Genomic DNA, 20,859 nt, shown 5'->3' with positions numbered 1-20,859 from the left:
TCTATGCGATAAGAAGCGATAAACTTGTAGAATTCATTTGTCCGGCCGAAGAATACTGTAGACGAAAGCAAAAATCCAATGTAGCACCGCGTTGAGTATGACATCCATTGTTGCTGTAGACGAACTGAACGTATTTCATGTTCCGGCGGGTTGTCGACGCAATAAATAATTCAAATAAATGGCAATAAATGGAACATCAAACACATATGGCAAATAAATACAACAGCGTAAAATTAGCTCTGTAAATAAAAACTCGTAGATCTCTTATCATTACATAGGTCCAGAAGTTTTGGAACTTAAATAAATACATTGAGAGGTAGAAATATTTCTGATAACGTGTTCATTTCTTGGAAGTTTATGATTTTTTTTATTACTAATGCAGTTGCTGCCGATTACATACCTGTTATTTGTTAAAACAGCTTTTGCCAAGTTAGAAAACCATCGGGCACTAGAACATGAAAATATACTACCCAACCATCCATCACTCGTAAAATTATGGCTGAGCCATGAATTAATTCCGTCCTCCTCTCGCAGATATGAAAAGTTGCCATGAATAGAATTCATTTAACTTTTATTTTTTAGACAAATTTATGGATCATCCAGCATCCATCCTCAGTTTAGGAAGAAAAAAGTGTTTTCTTTGCGACTTTTCTTTTTTCCATGATACTTTATGAGAATAAAAACTTACTTACGAGCAGTGCATGAAAGGCGGAGAAGTAATTTCTTATCTCTTTAATTTATTTTTTTTTTAACTTTTAAAATGTAGATATCAAATTGACTGGAGACATTACGAATGTATTTCGAAAAATTGGCAAATAGATAATAAATTGGACAAATGTCTTCCTCGGAGGTATTCCTTATGTTCGGTCCATTCAGCCTGTATTATCATATGAGATCTCGTTGCAATTGGGCGATTGTCCTGGTGGCAGCGGTCAAGTCTGGCCCACGGTCACTCTTTTAACGCTCTGTCTCGGTCACTCTTTACACACATGTGCATACACAAGAAGAACAGATCAGAGACAGAATGGTCTTATATATATATATGTACAAGGACCCTTAAACATTACCAACCGCACCTTGACCATCACAAAGGGGTCACAAAGGTTGATACCATGGGAGTGCATACATAACAGTACATACGCCCCGTCCGTCGTCCATAATCACGCACCGTTCAATGTCATATACCTTTCGGAATCACGCACCGTTCACACACACCATTCATTTTTGTAATACAACTTCCCACGTCGTCCACATGTATACTGTCCGTCGTATGTATGTAATGGCTTGTCACTTCACGCGCTGATTGAGTTCGCTACCATTTGAATTAATTGCTCCGTGCATAGTAGAGGCCCGCTGGGTTGCAATTACAGGACATCCGTTCGAAAAGTAGGCCTCGATGGCACAAACTCGCGCTCCTCACTCCTCCAGCGAATGATGACGACCGACTATCGGAGTGGGAAATAAACTTAAGAACTCCGGCTGTTGAATGAGGCCACTCTTCCCCAGCTACAACCTCTACGCTTTGATTGGCGCCCATTTCAAAAAAGAAGTTATGCTGCCGCTCCCTGCTCCTTCTCCTGACTTTGGAAGTACTTCAGTTTTATGTGGAGTTCATCGCGTTTTAAATGATTCCTCTATCCTTTCTCAACATTTGTCATGGGCTGTGTTTTGTCTTTTATTTTTCATGAATAAATAAAATTGATTTGATGAACTTATAAGACGGTATTTTGCTTGACAATTCTTTTTCGGAGACGAATTAACTAAGACTACCACTCAAATGTAATTGGGAGGGATTTTTGGCAAATAAGGCGTGTTTGATATTTTTTGGAGACTGAAACGAGAATGTTCTTCCCTGGGTTCACAACGTGCAGTACAAGGAATTGAATTAATTTGAAACAATGAAGCGTATTTTTACCTAACATCTACATCTACACAACACCCAGCAAACCACCGCAAGAGCGTGTGGCGGGGGGTGCGAGGTCACCACCACCCGTCAACTCGAATTTAACCACATGCAAAAGCGAATCATCTTACCGCTGCACAGATGTTATTTTTTCATGCACTGGACAAAACTTAACCTCACGAAAGAAAGTTCTTTTTGCATCAATATTTAATAACAGGATATGTACTTACAAATCATGCCGTAAAACTGTTGAAAAGATGAGTGTATTACATAATTAAGATGCATGCAGGAAGAAACATGCGGGATATGGAAAAACATATACACTAACAACTATCTCCTACGCGATTGATGTCATATCTACTATGATCTCCAATGGCTCGAGGAAAAAACGAACTTTTAAATTTATCCGTTCTACAATAAATCTCCCTGAATTTACTTCGGTTATCTGATCTTCTATAATAAGTGGGGGCCTGTACTATGTCCTTCGCATGCTCAGATAAGTAAGTAACCTGCCTGAAATTTACTCAGAGTATTCAACTTATATTCCAGCCTACCGTCAACTAGAGTGGCTCCCTTCCTCATTCTTCCAATGGTGTCGTGGCACTGCTACCTTGTACTCATAACAAATGTTCACAAACCTAGCTCCTACGGTTTACGGCCCCCTAGAACCTACGTTGCTCTCGACCTAGTTCCAAAATAGAAGGCTACTTCTAGAGGAACTCATACTCTTGTAGTGTACTCAAGTTGGGGCCTTATAAGTAATTACTTTACTTATAAGTAATTAAGACGCCGACGCTTTTTACACTGACTGTGCGCCGCCAGTTTTATTCCAGGTTCGATAGCTTCAAAAAAGGGTTCATGAGAATACAATCGGTATTTTATCCTCTTGTTCTTCCGAGTTCTTGCAGTGGGAACCTTTCCTCTCTACTTGTGGGGACACTCCCTCTTTGGTGAATATGATTAGCTAACGATATCTAATTTCTAGAATTTGGGCAAGTTTTTAATTCTTATAGTTTTATATATATTCGATTGCTTAGAAATATACGGAGTTCCAATAATACAAGGTCGCACCCAAAAGTGGTAGGACTGATTTTTTTACAAGAATTTTATTGACTATATACGTACATCGACTTAATAATCTTCAAAGTATACTCCTTGAGCTGCTACACACTTAGTATAACGTTGCTCCCATTCCCCGTACGCCCGCTGGAAATTTTCTTTGGGGATGCCGTTGATGACCCTCGTCGAAGCCTCTTGAACGGCCTTTATCGAGTCAAAACGTCGTCCCTTGAGCTCTTTTCATCAGGGGGATGAAGAAGTAGTCCGGTGGTGCCAGATTGGGAGAATAGGGCGGGTGCGGCAACGTGGCAACGCCGTATTTGGCCAGGAGCTGTCTGACGACGAGCGTGTAATGGCAGAATTTTCGGCACCATCTAGGCGCACACCTTGCGCATGGCCAAATCCTGTGAAATAATGCGTTAGACGATGGGTGCAGACAGACCCAACTGAGTTGCAATTTCTTCACTGGTCAAGCGTCGGTCTGTGTTCAGCAGTGTCCTCACTCTGTCCACATTCGTGTCGGTTCTTGCCGTCGACGGCCGTCCGGAGCGATGGTCGTCTTCAACGAGCTCCCTACTCTCTTTAAGCAACTTGTGCCACTCAAATACTGTGGAACGGCTTAAGGCAGTGTCCCCATAAGCCTGCTTGATCATATCGAGGGTCTCAGTGGCCGTCTTCCCGAGTTTCACACAAAACTTCACGAAATAACGTTGTTCTCAATTCAGATTCATTTTGTTTTTCGACGCGGACAAAAAACTTGCTTCACTAAAAACGGTGTCCTCACTCAACAACAGCCCGCAGGCGACTGAGGTTGGTATCGGTCTGTTGCTAAGAGCCCCCTCCACCTTACTCTGCCAGGCAGACCCCTCCACCGCTCCGTTCGCGCCAGAGAAAATCAGTCCTACCACTTTTGGGTGCAACCCTGTATGTCCACATATGTTACCGTTACTAAATTGAAAATATACTCTTCATCATTTTAATTATCAATTGCAAACCAAAAAGCAGAAAATAAGATTCTTTTTATCGTAACATATTTTTATATATTTTTTAAATATTTTGGTGCCCTGCATGCAATTGAAGCATTTGTGACGCACTTCGTAAGGGTAAAAAGAATACCGAAAGTCTTGTGCATGTGAGATGTATTGATATTATATTTTGTTTTTATTGGAAAAGTTTGGGGGACTCTCACAGCTATATCATCCATTTTTTAATTCTGAAAATTTGAAAGAAACGGTTTCAATTAAAAGATGATATTAGTACTAGTGCCTTTGTCTTTTTTCGTTAACTAGAATATCCATGAAAGTTTATTTTTCCCTCATACATTAAAACTAGTATTTCGTTTTAAATGATTGCGTGATTTTAAGAAAATAAATTTAAATAATGGGAAACTTTTTGCAATTTTATGTAATTACCTATTAAACTGAGACAGTTCTTGCATCGTGAGCTTAGTCAGGGTTTATGTTGAGAGTCATTCCGGCCGGAATGATTAATCTATAAATATATACGTGTGTATTTATATATGTATGTATGTGTGTGTGTGTGTATATATATATATATATATATATATATATATACCTGTATATATTTGGTCAAACACGAAATTCCGCAATATGGCGAACAAATTCATTCACGTGGAGCTAGATATAAGGCAAAGGGATTGGAGCAAAAATTAAGGACGAACGCAGGAGAAGTGGGGAAGGCGGAACATAAATAATAAATAAATATTTACATATATATATATATATATATATATATATATATATATATATATATGTAAATCATAAGGCCATAGAATGCTCTGAGTTACAAATCGTAAACTTAATTTTAGAAATATGTACTTAAGCTGCGCTCTGTTAAAGTCCCGCGTTGCTTTCGAAAGCACCATTTGCCAAGCCCCACATGCAAATTAATGTACTAGGGCTGTCGAGAAAGTAACCGAAGTTGGCGTGTAGCAATTGAAGTGGTGGGGAAAGGTAAATGTTTGCTGTATTTACACACACGCACACAGTAGGGGAATACTCCTCGAGCTGCAGGGTTTTGGAGGACCGCTTGTCGTTTGTTAACAGTAGTGATTTAAGATGAACAATATAATTTGGAGTACAACCAAAAGTAAAATCCGTCTGGGGAAAAGGTCTGCACTGGCATTAAACTTCAAAGCTGCTGACATTCATCGGGAAATGTTGTTTGCTGTGCACCGACTATAAGTAATGAGTGACATAAGTTGTGAGTCAGTGGTGTCCTTAGTTGAAGAGAAGTATTTCTAAAAACTGACAATCCGTCTGTTCATCTATCACAAGGTCACTGAGGTCCTCGTCGTGAACATTGGTGCTGTGGCCATTTTAGAACTGAATGCACCACTGCCCCACTCCACCTTCACTCATTATTCCGTCTCTGTACATAACGCGGAAAGTTGCCAATGAATTTCAATTTGCTTGTGGTTTTTTTGCCTGTAAAAATCTAATCACTCATCGCACTTTACATCTCGCGGGATTATCTATTGCAGCCAACATATTAGCAGTTCACAATGTGAGCAAAGTAGAAAGAATAACTACAGTCTGCCGACTACCACAGCAAGATGCGTCCTGAGTGTATGACCGTTTAGGCACCAAGATGGTGCCTCAAGCCGCCACGCTAGACCGAAACGTATGCTACTTCCTTAATATCCTACGCATCAGCCAGCACCTAAAAGTATCGGGTCAATTTTCCCTTACAGCTTGCAAGGGGCTTCCTTCTAATTTGTCTGATATTCCTGATTTGCTGGGACTGGCGGAGGTCTTACATTTGGGGTTTCCGAGCGTGTGAGAGGCAGTGTCGCATTCGGGAGTGTAATTGCTACTCGTCTCCCGGGAACCAATCAACTCGGGAGATCCGAATAATGCCTGGCAGGGAGGGAAGGAGGGTTGGTGGTGTTGGCCGATCCATTAATGGCTTGCCGGACGTGGGCCGACAGTCCGACCGGAATATATATTCGCCCACGCGGGGGGCCACGCCCACCCCCCACCCTCACTCACTCACCCTTTCATGGCGCCCATCCGCCCAGAAATTTACTCCAACCCCCTCCCTCACCCCTCGCTGGGATGCTTTTTCACTCTCTCCCCACCCCCCTCACTCCCAACAACCCCTGAGTCCCCGTATTCACGCTCTCAGGCGAAAAAAGAACAGCGTTAGGCTTACGCATCCAGTCGTAAAATGTAGCGGTGGGAGATGAGCAACTCGACGGCAGTCGAGCGAGGATTTTGACTGGAGAGAGGAGTGGGTGGGGAGCTGTCTCCCGCAGCTTGCCGGCGAAGTGGGTGTTTAATTTCTCTCATTTCTCTTGAGGACCTGCGGGTAATTCGGACGGGATTCCAGTTTGGGAGAGCGTCGGAAGGGGAGATATCGGAGTGTTCCTTCTGATGGAGCGAAACGAAAAGACAAAAGGGAAGTGAATGGGTGCAGGAACGACTCGAAATGAAGAAAACCCGTATTAAAGACGTCAGATTGAAAGGTAATAATCGACGGAATTACAAGATGTGTCCCAAATGCAGTGTGACATTTTTTCCCGGATTGACGGACGGACGGACGGGTGGCGGTCTCTTCAACTGGGTTCGAGGGCCGGGAGTAACAGGAAAGGCTGTTGGGAGGTGATAGTTGTCTCGCAGCATTTGCGGAGTGAGGATCGTTCGTTTGCGAAACCTATCAAACGTGACATCGCTACGCTCCGTCATGAACCGGTTATTGATTGGAACAGCGCTAAGCCATCAAATTTTGCATGAAACTGAGTGAAGCTGGGAAATAGAACTTGAATGAGAAGGAACATGCTCAGAAAATATTGCGGATGTTCATTAAAGATAATTATATTTTCATTCGCTAAATGCTCAGGGGAGCGATTCAAGTTAAACGGCATTAAAGGCTGTTACTTCAATCGAGTTGGACTTCTACTTGCATGCATGCCTCGAACGTCAAAGAACTCTCTCACAAATAGTATATCTATCCACTGCTATACATAGTTCAAACGAAACTTGCGCAGTTTCTCAGAAATTAATGAGAAAGAGCATTGATGATGTATTCTCTTAATAAATGGGAAACGTGAGTTAGGATCTTTTGGTTTAACTAATCGTTCCATCCGTAACTTTTTCGAATTGTTCCACGATGAATAATGTTAAAATAAAACTTTGTAAATCCACATAGAAAATAAATTTTAATGAAATAAATAATTAAAGAATTAAGCTTTAACCTAAACCTTAAATTTAAACATTAGGCGAAAAGCTAGGGAGAGAGTGACATTGCTCACTTTATAGAAACCCTCGCAGGAAAAATCCCTCAAAGAGAAGAGGTGTGTGAAAAACCTGCGATAAAAAATGAGAGCCCGAACGAAACCATTGGGAAATTTATTTAATAACATAAAACTATGGATTACAGACTGACATGCTTTGGAAGATGTAGAAAAGAAGAAAAAGATAATTAGGAAGGAGAAGCACAAAAAATGAGCGAAAATCTTGAGGCAGGACACAAATAGGGCGAAAGGCGTAGGGTGGGAGACTCAATGACTCGAGATATGGAAATTTCAGTGAGTTTCGGAGGAAGTGAAAGGAGAGCCTATGAGACAATCGAACCATTGAGGAGGAGAGAGTTAGAAAGGACACGTGGAAGATCTATGTATGTTAAAGACATTGAGCCATGAAGTGGAAACATAAGAGAAAATATGCCTACTAGGATATCTAGGCGTATTTTACAACGAGAAAGAACGTAGACATCGGAGAATATTCAGAGAAACTATCGGAGATTTTGTTGCAGTAGCTTTTTTAACAGATTCCTCTACTAATGCGAGTTCCAATAGAGCAATTTTTAGGGCGTTAACATTAAATTAGCTGAGGCATAAACAAACGACAGTATCTATTTTATTGATTCATGCATAAGAGTATTATAAAAATGCACATCTTCCTAACATGTTCAGTGTACCTATTGCCGTTGTTGTTCTACACTTGACTAATTGGACGAGTAGCAAGAAATGAGAATGGAGAGCTGCCAAAAATAATCCGAGGGTTCAACCACTGGAATGCAATCCTTTTGAAACGGTATGCTTGTAAATTATTCCCAGGATAGGGAAAAAAGTTATTCACCCTCAAGGTTCAAGGTCAGCTCAAAAAGTAGTAGGACTGAGTCGATTAAAAAAATTACTGTCAAAATCGATGCATTCACTCAAAAGTCTTCGTATTAGCACTATTGTGCGCCCACTCTCTGCTGCCAGCGGGTTTTTATCGCCTCGTTCGCCGTCCGGAAGACTGCGCCCGGAATACTGTCAAGCTGCTCGTCACGGCCTCTTATAACGCTTCCACCGAACGGTGGCGATGTTAGCATTTCAGCATAGATTTCAGACGGGGGAAGAGGAAGTCTGGTGGGGCAACGTCAGGGTGACTGAGGCATGGTCGAGAATCTCTTGGCAGAGATCCGCGTGCGAGTTTCATTTTCCATCGTCCGACAGCACTCGCAGGACACCAACTTCGCACACACCTTTCTCATTCCCCAATGTTCCGTAACAAACCCATGCACATCACTTTTGGGGATGCCAAGTTCATCTTAAACCGTACGAACACTTAATCTGCGACCCCTGTCCAGCTATATTTTCACTCTTTTAAGATTTTCGTCACGTTCTGAACGTTCAGAGTCTTCAGCAACTTCTCTACCCTCCCGAAACAACTTGAGCCAATCAAAACTACCCGATCTACTCATGGCATTATCACCATAAGCTACATTGAGCATGTCATGAGTCTCTTTCTCGGCTTTGCCCAGTTTCATGCACAATTGATGACCAATGTGCGATTCATGACGGAGCGTAACGAGGTCACATTATCCAGGTATCGCAAACTAACGATCCGCCCACGGAAAAGGCTGGGAGCCAACTGCCACCGGGGTCTATTCTTTCCTAAGACTCCCATCCCTCATTCCCAACCAGAAAGACCGCCGCTCGTCCGTCCGTCCATCCGGGGCAATAGAAGTCATACTGCCTTTAGGACAAGCCGTGTAGAATAAAAGACTAAAAAGACTTCTGACCCGCAATATGATTGCACGAATGTGAAAATACAATTTGGAGAGTTCAAGTAAAGATGAAATTATCCCGGCACTAAAAAATTATAATTTAAATTAATTCGCTTGAACATGTTTGCCAGAATGAGGCACAATTTGTTCCATGTTTCGGTAATTTTATTGAAGAATTGTTGGAAATACGTATCCCTTACGTATATCGGGGTACTGTGGGAAAAACATTATTCTGGATATTTTTCAATTGAATTTTTGATTTTTCTTCGATTTATTATTGATAAATTTTTAAGAAGGCTTTCTGTAAAGCAAATTGGGTCAAATTAATGAATATTTTACAGAAGAAAGGAGTAGATAAGTGAGATAAGTAAGTTATTTACTTGAGTAAGTTATGCAGGTAGATCAAAATTTCGAGGGTGAAAATATTTATGAAATTTCATCATTTGCAGTATAGAATTATCAGTTTGATTTTAGGACGCCCGCTGGAGAACATGTATTGGTAATTACTCAGTTGGGTAAAACAATCAGCCTGTGGTGGACCAGGAGAAAATTGTGTTAAAAACGAGCGAATGGAATCCTTTTCACAAAGCTCAGTTGCCCCAGGAAAAACTCGAAACGGTTCATTTCACTGAAACAAAACAAAGCGATGGCGGACAGTTTCTGGATAATCGGATGTGCAAACGAAATATTGATAACAGATTCGCTGCATCAATTTTTTGCCTTATTGATATATTTTAATATGGTTGTCAAGCGAAAACAAGATTGATGGGAAGTTCAATTATGTTGACGAGAACGAAAGACAATAAAAGTACTAGCTCTCCATCGAAATATCCGTAAGTAGTGACAAAATCAGAAAGATATGAAGGTGAGAAGACAGATGGACCCAGTGGCTGACTAATATTCCCACAATTGACGGAGAGGACACTATTAGGAAACACGAGATGATCGATGTGAGTTCCCGCCTTATCGTCTTCTTCCCCTCCCTGCACTCCCTCCATTGGAACTCCTCAGGGTAATGAGTTATTATTTTGATGAACCTCTTTGGTTAATTAAATGAAGAATACAATGTATCTTTCGACTGTACTTCATTTCCTTTCTTTCTTCCTAATACATGACATGAAGATACATTACATGAAGTAATGAAGGTACGAGGGCTCGTACATTGTATTCTTCATTTAATTAACATGAATTTCCACAAAGTTGAGCCGGGAATAATTGAACCTCTTAAGTTTTTTTTATTAGTTTACGCTCATTATATGCCCATACCTATTACCGTTTCCAATAGGCTAAGCTATGGTAGTAACCTTTAGGTTACAGTCTACCTAAAACTGGAATATACGTTTCGCGAACGAATAATATGAAATTACTTCCCGCCCCTTTCCATGCATTCTTTACTTAAATCTCTGCATATACAGGATTGAAGAGAAGAGGCGCTCCTCGGCATCGCTCTCTCACTCCCTTGCTCAGCACTGCCTTTCCCAACCATCCATCTGATACCCGTGTAGGGAATGTATGCTATGCGGACATCTTACCTATCCTTCTAATCTCCTTCTACAGGGTGCGTTCCCAAAGTAATGCATTTAAATTTCCCGCGCCGCTCCTATCAGCCAAAGTGGGAGGATATTACTTGAACTGGGTGGAAAAGACGCTAAGCTTTGCCGAAAAACCAATCTCAGTGCTCACCAAGGTAAGTATAAGGTAGGACGCCAGCTATTGTAAACCTCTGCGCGCCGACCGTGTTACGAACGAAATTGGAATCGACGATCGAGCAGCAATACGCGATTGCTAAGTTCTGTGCGAAACTGAAAAACTCTCTTAAAGGAGACTAACAAAGTGATTCGTGAGACTTACGGGGACTCTGCTCTGCCCTACTCTCACAAGTTAAAGGAGGTGGTCAAAGGCCTTCATAGGAGGGCAGAGGGAAGAGGTTGACGACGAACAACACTCTCTAGGCGGCCGTCAACCAGCAAAACCGACAACAATGTGGCTGGTGACCGACAATTGTTGGACCGTGTGACCGTCGATTGAGTATCAAGATGGTTGCCAATGAACTCAACTTCAATGAATGAACTGAACTGAACATCAATAACAATGTTTCCCATTGTTGCTGATGATTTAGCTATGAGACAAGCTTACGCCATAACCACGCGCAGTCCCTACTTTGTATGTTAATACTTATTGTGTCGAACTGACTCCTGGGGGATTTCGACTACAAGCATTCTGATCTCTTATCGTTCTTTAAAAAGATTACCATTTAAACCTGTCAGTCTTGCAGTCCATCTTTCTAATCTTATATTCGTGATTCCTCCGACCGCAGTACGTTGGGGTTCGTATTATGTTCTTGATATAATCGGAAAAGGACCCATCTTAAAATGTTTTTAATAAGTTCAATCCATATTGTAAACGCCGCTGTGTGAGGGAATCCCAGCCCAAATTTTCTAGCAAAGTAGTCACGCTACTGCGTTGGTTATAACAGATTTTGACAAATCTAGCCCCCCTCCGCTGAACTCGATCCAATTCCGAAATCGAATTTATCTCTCGAGGATCCCATATACTGGCAGCATACTCTAGGTGGGGCCTGACTAGGGCAAGAAAACATCGTTCCTTCACTTTTTCGTCACATTTACCCAGCACTCTTTTTACAAATCCCAATTTTTTATTAGCACGACCGCATATTTCCCGCACGTGCTTTCCCCAGGACAGATCGTGAGTAATTGTTACACCCAAGTATTTAAAGGAATCTACCCTCGCGATTTCTGTCTGCTTCACTTTGTAACTAAATGGGAGGGAATAACTTTTTTCCCAAAAATGTAACACTACGCCTTTTTTCAAATTTAATTCCAATTGCCATGTACCGCACCAAGTCTGGATTGCATTTAAGTCGTTAGCTAACGCGACTCTGTCATCGCGACTTCGAATGTCCCCATAAATCACCGAATCGTCAGCAAAAAGACGGAGCCTGCTATTAAACACGGTACTGAGGTCATTTATGTAAATGAGAAACAAAAGGGGGCCTATGACACTTCCCTGTGGTACACCCGACGTGACCTTAGAAGTATCGGATGATACACCGTCCAGGACGACTGTTTGAACACATTTTTTAAAAATTGTCTAATCCAGCATATAACACTCCCATGTATTCCAAAAGTTTCGAACTTAGCGAGTAACTTGCAATGAGGGACTTTATCAAAATCTATTTTTAAAATCTAGAAAAATCGCATTAAATATTACTTTCACCGGAATGCATTCTATCAGAACAAAGAGAGCGAGTTGATTTCGTAGGATCTACCTTTACGGAACCCGTGTTGGTTATTAATCACTAAATATTGGCTATCGAGGTACCTCATTATGGAACTAACAATGATTGCTCAAGAATCTTACAGGAGATGGAAGTGAGCGATATTGGCCTATAATTACTGGGGTCCTCCCGGTCTCCATTTTTAAATATGCGCGTTATAGGAGCTATCTTCCAGCCGCTTGGCACGCTTTTTTCTGCTAATGATTTCTTAAATATTATATTTAAGTTAAGGAGCAATTTCAGACGACAGTTCTTTATACACGCGAGCCGGTATCTCATCAGGTCCTGGAGATTTGTTGGGGTCGAAGATTTTAAGGAGTAACCCTATTCCGCGGGTGGAAACGTCGATTGCATGCATTGGCCGCAGAAATGGTTCCGGAGGGTTCTCGGGTATATTCTGTGGGCATATGTTGGAAACACTCTGAAAGAATTCATTTAATATGTTGGTTTTATCTAAACTACTTGTTACTTTATCCCCTTTTTCGTTGTTCAATGAGTTTACGGTGGGCTTTTTTCCCTGCACATCCCTGACGTAGGACCGAAACATCTTTGGGTTATCGTTTAAATGTTCACCTAATTTTTTCCTTTTGAATTCCGCTAGCGCCTTCCGGAAGGCCTTCTTGGTAGTGGACCCAGATGCCTTGTAATTCTGTAAGGTTTCGTTGATTTTATCAGGGAAGGAATCTTTAACCGCGTTTTTCATTCTTGCATGGCACGCCCTTTGCCGTCTTAGTGATTTCCGAACTTCAGAGTTGTACCAACGGGGTTCCCTATTCTCTCTTATAAATTGACAAGGTATGATTCTCTGTATTGCTGAACGTGTTATAGCAAGAAAATTATACCAAGTATTATCGACACTCCTGGTTTTGCTTAATTCGTCAAAGAAGGGAACAGTTTAACTCACATTTTAGGCCATCATAGCCAGCTTAATTGAATAAATAAATATTTCTCTTAGGTTTGTTAACTTTTTCTACGCTTAGGGAAAATTTAGCGTTTACAGCCCTGTGATGACTGATTCCATCAATAACTCCTACATTTAAGACTCTTTCGGGTATATTAGTAGCTAATAGATCAAGAATGTTCTTTCCCCTTGTTGGTGAAGTGAATAATTGATGTAGGGAATTTGCGGTGAACGTCAATTAGAGGGACTCGCATAAATCCTTGTCTTTGCCTCCATTTATAAAACTATAAGAATACCAATCTACTGTGGGAATATTAAAATCGCCACCGATTATTAGTCTATACTCATTGTTGTGGGATGTAAAGCTTTTTATCTGCCTCTCTAGATCTAGTATTGAGTTAACGCCAGCATGGGGTGGTCTATAATATGCACTGACATATATACTTTTCGCACTGGGTATTTTTACTGAGAACCAGAAACATTCTAGTATATAGCGATCAGTAAATACGTCAGCACTACTGACGCTAGAATTTTTCCTCCGGCTATATTCTCTATGTCGTTTCTGTAAACTGTGAAGGACTTGGGATATTATTCGCTATCTGCGATATCATTTGTTAACCAACTTAAGCCCCTATTAGCCCCTGTGGTCCTTTCGGTACCCCAGCAGACTTCTTTTTCCTCCCTCGTATTAAGGCTGCCTTGAAAGGAACCCGTTTTTTGTCCATAGAAGAGATCCAATCAGCCTTGTTGGTTGGTTGTCTTCTCTGCACATATCATTTCAGCCCTCTTATTTCCTCTATTTCAACTTAAATTTTCATCTTTTTCTTCCACTCTTTCTTCCTACTTGTTGGCACGGAGACATGAATATGACATTAAAGGACGATTTGAATCGCAATCATCCTCCAAGATACTGATTTGCTGAAATAATCTATTTTAACTGATATTATTTTGGTTCTCCTGGCATTTTCAACGTCACATTTCCCTCAGAACTCTATTGATTTCTCCCCGCAGTCATTTTTCAATCACGAACTGAAGTCGTCTACCTCAATCCCATCTCTCCCCTTGACCACCATCGCATTTTCATCATTTGATCAATTGATATTAACTGTTTTCTTATAGGAACACTCGCTATCATTTCCCATAACTGCTCCCCTAACCCTGTCTAGTTCTTCCTCCAAAAGTTTACTTCTTGCCATGTTCCGCTCCTTGGTTCCACTTTTCCTTCTACTTAGAAGATTCTATCTCTGATATTCCCTCTCGTTATCATGCCTCTACCTTTTCGTTAAATTCTACTGCCACCCGTTGCTGCCAATATTTCTTTTTTCTCTAATAAACTAAAAATGTTGCTCCATTGATTCCTTCCTTTATTCCACCTCACCTCGAAAGTGCTCTCTGCTTGGCCTCCCTTCTCACACTCCCTTTATCCTGCCCTCAAAATCGTATTTACATTCCAATTGCATATTCATAGCTGTACGTTCCCCGCCTACGATTTCCCTACTCCTGCTGCTTTCCATCCCCCTCCGCCTCGACTCCTTTGGCTGTGACCTCGGAAGTCGTGTCTCTCCTCAGATGGGCTCAATGCATTCACGAGCCCTGGGTCTTTTAGCTGCCAGGACTCATTTTCATTAACATCACCCAAATAATATCGCGGTATAAACAATTTATGTGGTTTTTCGTTGTCCTCAATAGCATTTAATCGTTATACCATCACTCATATTGCCACCCCAAAGGGGTCAGACGCCTTTGAAGCCACTTCACTGAGCTGAGCTGAGCTCCACTGAATACCTTACGTCTGGCTCCCAACCTTTGACCTACATATCGGGTATGGGTGCCTCGGCCCGGAGCAATTACTATCACTCCCGCCTGCGCAACTCTATGGATGTTCAAAACGCACAGTCCCATCCGCTACCCCAAGGTTGTAGTCCATCAAAAGGCTTTCTATGAGTCTTAACTTTTACCTTAATTGCTGTATCGAATGCCTCCTCATAATATGTGAAACAAACACACCCAAATTGTACTGATCATTGGCTTTATTACTACTATGGAAGGGAGGGAAAGCTATAGATATTAAATGCATGAGAAAAGTCGTCATGTGAATCGACTGGGACATGCAGTGTTTACCATAAACGAATGTTGCAAACAGTGTACCCCAGCCACCAGTGTTACAAACGACACCTCTCTGCTCTTCTTCGCTTGCCTCTTCATCGCTACAGCTGGACGAACACAATAGACACCAGTCACCGCGCACCACGAGGACATAACCCGACATCTACGTGAGCCTACGAGTTGCCACTAATCAGTTCTACTGCCACAGGGATGGCAGTATCGATATGTGATTTCAGTGTTGCCACCTTTCGCGCGGACATTGTGTGTTATTGTGGGTGTTCGGTTTTCATTTGACTGTTCCTCATAATTACGATGTAATGTGTCGTTCAGAATAATTTCAAGGTTATCATTCAAGTTGATTTCTTGTTTTGTAAATCACTTATTACAAGCACGACGGTTTTAAACCTATAAATCTATCATCTACTACCTCTTTGACCGGCAATGTTGGAGTTGTGCTTTGTTTCATTGGAGAGCGGGCAAATTGCGACTGCCCAGGGGATTCAAATAATAGCTAGAGACATGGGTGCACGGCACTTCGCAGACTAGCTGTAGCCGTTATTGGCGCTCCCCTTTGAGTTCACCTATTCAGGAATGGTATTTAGGATTATAAAGCGAATTAAATCTCTTCCATCGTGTTCCATGATCTCCATTACTTTGTGAAATGATGTGGGAGGTGAGCAGGAGGATTTCTCTTCTGACTTTGGCTCGCGAGGGTTTATCAAAAGGAAACATTTTTTATCGACTTCTTGAAATGATGCAGCTTCAATTGTTCCTTGAGCAGCATCCTCCATTTAGATGTTACATGTGGGTTTAATGACAGATTTTGCAAATTTTGTCGGTTTACACAGATATCCCACTTCTGCCTTGAAGTGTGCCTCGTAAAGGAGTTGAGCTAAATTTTCCAGAGTGCCAACTTGGATATTTTTTAAGTTGTGGAGAAAGTCGAAAGAGTAATTTAACAACTTTGTCACACGCAGCGAAGGGCAAATTGACATTTTAAGAATTTCTGTAACTTATCTCAATTTCTTGAGCAATATGCCGCTGTATATAACTTAAAGTGCGTATTGTAACAATAGAATGTCATCTCTTAGGGCTAATTTAATGTCTACGTGAATGATATCCGCAAAATTACTGCAGTAAACTGCGGAGTGCGATGCTGTTTCCTGTGTGTGCCGAAAATTAAGGAATATTGCAACTGGATAAAACGGAAGTAAAATGATGGTTGTAATTTATGATGATATTTTTTTGAAATACAATTTTGGTAGGGTTTGTTTTGGGGTTCGGATTCAACAAAGAATATAATCATTTGCCGAAGAGAAGTCAGTTATATAATTAGTCCCTTTAATTATAACGCGTAATCCCTGTGGTGCATTTGGTGAAAGATTAGATGTCGAGCTAAATTGGATGATAATCTCAACCTTTTATCTCGACACACTGTCATTAATCATAAAGTGACAAACATTCCCCTTCACATTGGTATACGGCCCATATCTCGAATGCTCATTTTGTAAGATTGAACTGCTAATTACAGATGGCGTAAAGGTATTATTAATGACGAATAATGGTTAATATATTGGTGAGCAATGAAAGTGGATTTTTTAAAGATTTCACCATTTTATAAATATGTATGTGTAAAAGAATGGGCAACAATACGCAATCCTTTTTTTGTACTTTCTGTTGAAAGTTTAGATGGATTCACCATTAAATATTATTTTAACACACGCATTCATTTATTTATATTCATGTATATATTTATTTTCCTTCAGACGTCTGCAAATGGCCTCTTACGATATCAAAGAGTGGCGGGCAAGCTAGAATACAGAGCCTTAATTTATAGTGCATGAAAACGACGCAAAGACTTCGGATGTCTCACTCCCGGCGACTCGTTTCCCAGCCTTCATTTGGACCTGGAACAGCGAATTTATCGCCTTCGGAGAAATAAAATGAGCATATGTCTTTATTTTGTTCTTAACTTGTCGTTGTGTTTATGAGCTCTCAAACTTGAAATCCAAGTACTATCGAGGAAACGTCTCGCCGGGATTGCTCGTTGCTGACGCCGTAAAATATATAACTGAGGCGTCCTCTCCGGAGCGATTGGGAGCACATTTTATGGGATTCTAGGCGATTGCCACTGTCGCATTCCACCTCCACCACCGCGTATAAAAAGTATCCGTAATGATTTTTCCTGACGTGTGCCTGAAGTGCTGAATTCAGATCGTCGGTTAAGTGTGCGTATTATCGCAAATCGGATTGGCATTGATAAAATGACAGAGCACACCAATATCCCTGAAAATGTGGCGATGCGAAAGATCTGCGTTAAAATCATTGCCAAGGTCTTGACGGACGACCAAGAGCCCAGACGAATGTCTGCTTGCGAAGACTTTCTGCAACGGACAGGAAAATGCAACGGCCCCAAACCCCCTGGTCCACCAAACTCCTCTGCTCAACCGCGAGGACACTATCCTCCCTTCCCGGTCCACTGGCAGATGGCGTTGGGGAGGAAGGGGAGAAGTGGGGGGGGAAGTACAACGGGAGCACCCAACACCGCTTCTTTTTGATTCAATCCCGCCCTTCGTGCAGTCTGCGATGGCCTCGATTGACGCCCATTCCTTGCCGTCTCTAACTCACTTTTACCACTGCTCATTTGAAATGTGCTCACTCTACGCACATTACAAAAGTTCGCAGAGTGAACACGTAAGCAAGAAGGAGAACCACAGTCTGCATACTACCACTACAGCAGGATGCGTACTGAGTTTATAGACGTTTATGGACACCAAGAAAATGGTGACTATACAGCTCCACCCATCCTTACGCTACGTGGAAACGTATGTTGCTTTCTGGACAAACCCTCGTATATTTATTTCATAATTCGTTTGTTGATTTCCCCGTCCCTTATACTTGCCATACCTAACCCTCCCTCCTTTCCCCCCCCCCCCTGGTGGCCGGAGGGGCAAATTCCTTTGAGGCTTGCGCCAATGTGCGGGAAAGTGGACTCTCCTTGTATTATAGCTAAGGTAATAGTTTGTGACAGCAGCCGATCGGAGCGCGCACACAAAGAGGTGTTGTTTCTTCTTTCCCCGAGCTCTATTTTCGCAGCGGCCCTCCCGAAGCGCCCTCCGTTCCCACCTCCGCTCGCAACCCTGCGACGACAAAAGAACCTTTTCCCCATCAATGTTCCTCGTTCCACGTGAGATCATGCGATTTTCTCCATGGCCTCATTTTATTGGCATTCTTTGTGCGAGCAAATATGAACTCCCCGAGGCTAACATTTTGGGAAAAAAAAGCGAGGGCTTGAGAATGATGAGTGGGGAACTGCACGGCATTGCTGAGATTGGCGTCATCCGACTCTTGCTTCTCCCCCAAGTGCCCCAGTGTTCCCAGATGTGTTTTCTGTTTTCGTTTTTGGATTAACTAATCGGCTCTCGCCTTAAATCTCGTCAGAGATGTTGCAATGTTATGAAAAGAAACCTGGAATGCGCGAGGTATTTCTCATCTTTTTTGTCTCGACGATTTTCTAAAGAATCACGCACGCCATGGTGAGAGGAGGCAAAAGTTATGGAATTCCATGGAAATGGGCGTGGATGAAAATAATTTTCTGAATCAATTTAATTTGTTATTAAACTCAAGTATTTATTGACTTCAAATGTAAATTAATATTAGTTTTATAAAATTAAATAACTTGTTGAAATGTAAACTACCTATTATTAAAAGCTGGCTTTCTCAAGGCCTATAACGCCTCTGATCGATGGAAAATTCTCGTTGAAATTAAATTTAAAACACTTCGCTTTCAATTTCAATGCGAGGAATTTCCACCAAGTGACGCCAGATTCATTTCCTTTTTCATTTCATCGTGAAGGCCTTTCTGGTGTCAAGTGTGCCTACTCTCTTCCTTCCTGTGGCCTGATTATCCGACCGACTCACGTTGGGTCATTATCGAGGTTAAATGATTGATATGTTGGACAGCATGAAGACAGGGAGAGGGCACAAAGAGATGAAAGAGAAATGTAATGAAATAATTGACTTTGTAATTCCACACAATTTATTTAATAACACGACCCAGATTTCGACGTTGAACGCCATCATCAGGTGGTCCTCCTCGTATTCTTTTTGCCAAAACGTTCCCTCTTGACGCTTGGCTTGCAGCTGCCCGATGATTTAATCATTCAGCTGCTGTGTTTGTGGCTTCTTAGCCCGTCAATGAAGGAGGGTCCAATCAACTCCTTTTCCTTTTCAATGGTGGTTGGTCGTCGTCCCGTCCCGTTGCTGCTCTTGGGCGTTTGTGCCGTTCCCAGGAGACAGGTTTAAAGCCGCCGATCGACCGGAAGTCTCTTTTTTTTGCCTTCAAGCTCCTCATAAAAGGCCGTCGCGCGAGTCTTGATGACATCTCCGATGGGCGCAGTTACAGTTAAGACGTGGAGAATTTCTGCGGCATAGTTCCAGCCAAGTATACTGTTGAGCGCCCCTCTTTCCGTCACCTCCAAGTGGTGGAAGGCCGTCTGAGTCATTCTGCCACTCCATGCCGGTGAAGCGTACATCAAGATTGGGCGAATTGCCGCCACGAATAGATACGTCTTTGTCTTGATAGAGAGGGACGGTGAACGCAGCGGCGGCGAGAGTTGCAGTCGTCTTCCTCTTGCCTTCCTGGTGGCAGCGAGGGCGTTACTTTTGAATGTCAGTCTTTTATCAAGTATCACGCCTAGATAGGTCACCTCTTCCTTCCATGGCGCCTCCTCGGTGCCCACGAGGATTTCTCCTGGTTCTCGCAATCCTCCAGGTGAAAAAAGAATCGTCTGCGTCTTTGCGTTGTTGACGCTGATTCGCCACAGGGCGTACCACTCCAGCAGTTTGTTTACTGCTCGGTGCAGGTATGCTGCCGCCATGGGTACTCTCCGCGAAGTGGTCACAAATGCTGCGTCATCACATACAGGGCTACCATGGTATGTTGTCCATGGTCCACCGGGAGGTCCGCCGTATATAGATTAAAAAGTATCGGTGCGAGCACCGATCCTTGCGGCATGCCTGCGTGGACCTGTTTCGGCTGTGACAGCGCGCGTCCCCAGGCGACACGGAAAGTCCTTCCTGTCAGGTATGATGTTAGCAAGCGGCTCTGCCAATTTGGAAACCACTGTATTGCAAGTTTTAGCCTGAGACCAGCGTGCCATACCCGGTCGAAGACTTTCCTGATGTCAAAGAACGCCACCGTTGAGCAGCATCGCCGATTGCATCCGGCCGTCACCTGTTCCACGAGACGGACGAGCTGGTGTGTGGTGGAGTGTTCCTCTCGAAAACCGTACTGTGATGCCGGCAAGAATGAGTAGGCCGCGATGTGCCTCAGGAGATGTGACAGCAGTACCCTCTCGAGCAGCTTTCCCAGGGTCGCTAGCAGGGCGATCGGGCGGTAGTTCTCTACGTTCCAAGCGGACTTCGGCGGCTTCGGCAATAGAATGACTTTTGCCGATTTCCAGATGGCCGGACAATGTCCCATGGAGAAGCAGGCCGTAAAGAGTGTAATAAGGTGAGTTGCGAGCGAAACAGGCATCTGTCGAAGGGCCTCGTTCGGGATGTTGTCCTCTC

The sequence above is a fragment of the Hetaerina americana genome, unplaced genomic scaffold (assembly GCF_022747635.1).
Source record: "Hetaerina americana unplaced genomic scaffold, ioHetAmer1.1.p SCAF_28, whole genome shotgun sequence".
NCBI classification, from domain to species: Eukaryota; Metazoa; Arthropoda; class Insecta; order Odonata; family Calopterygidae; genus Hetaerina; species Hetaerina americana.
This window is presented reverse-complemented; position numbering follows the sequence as displayed.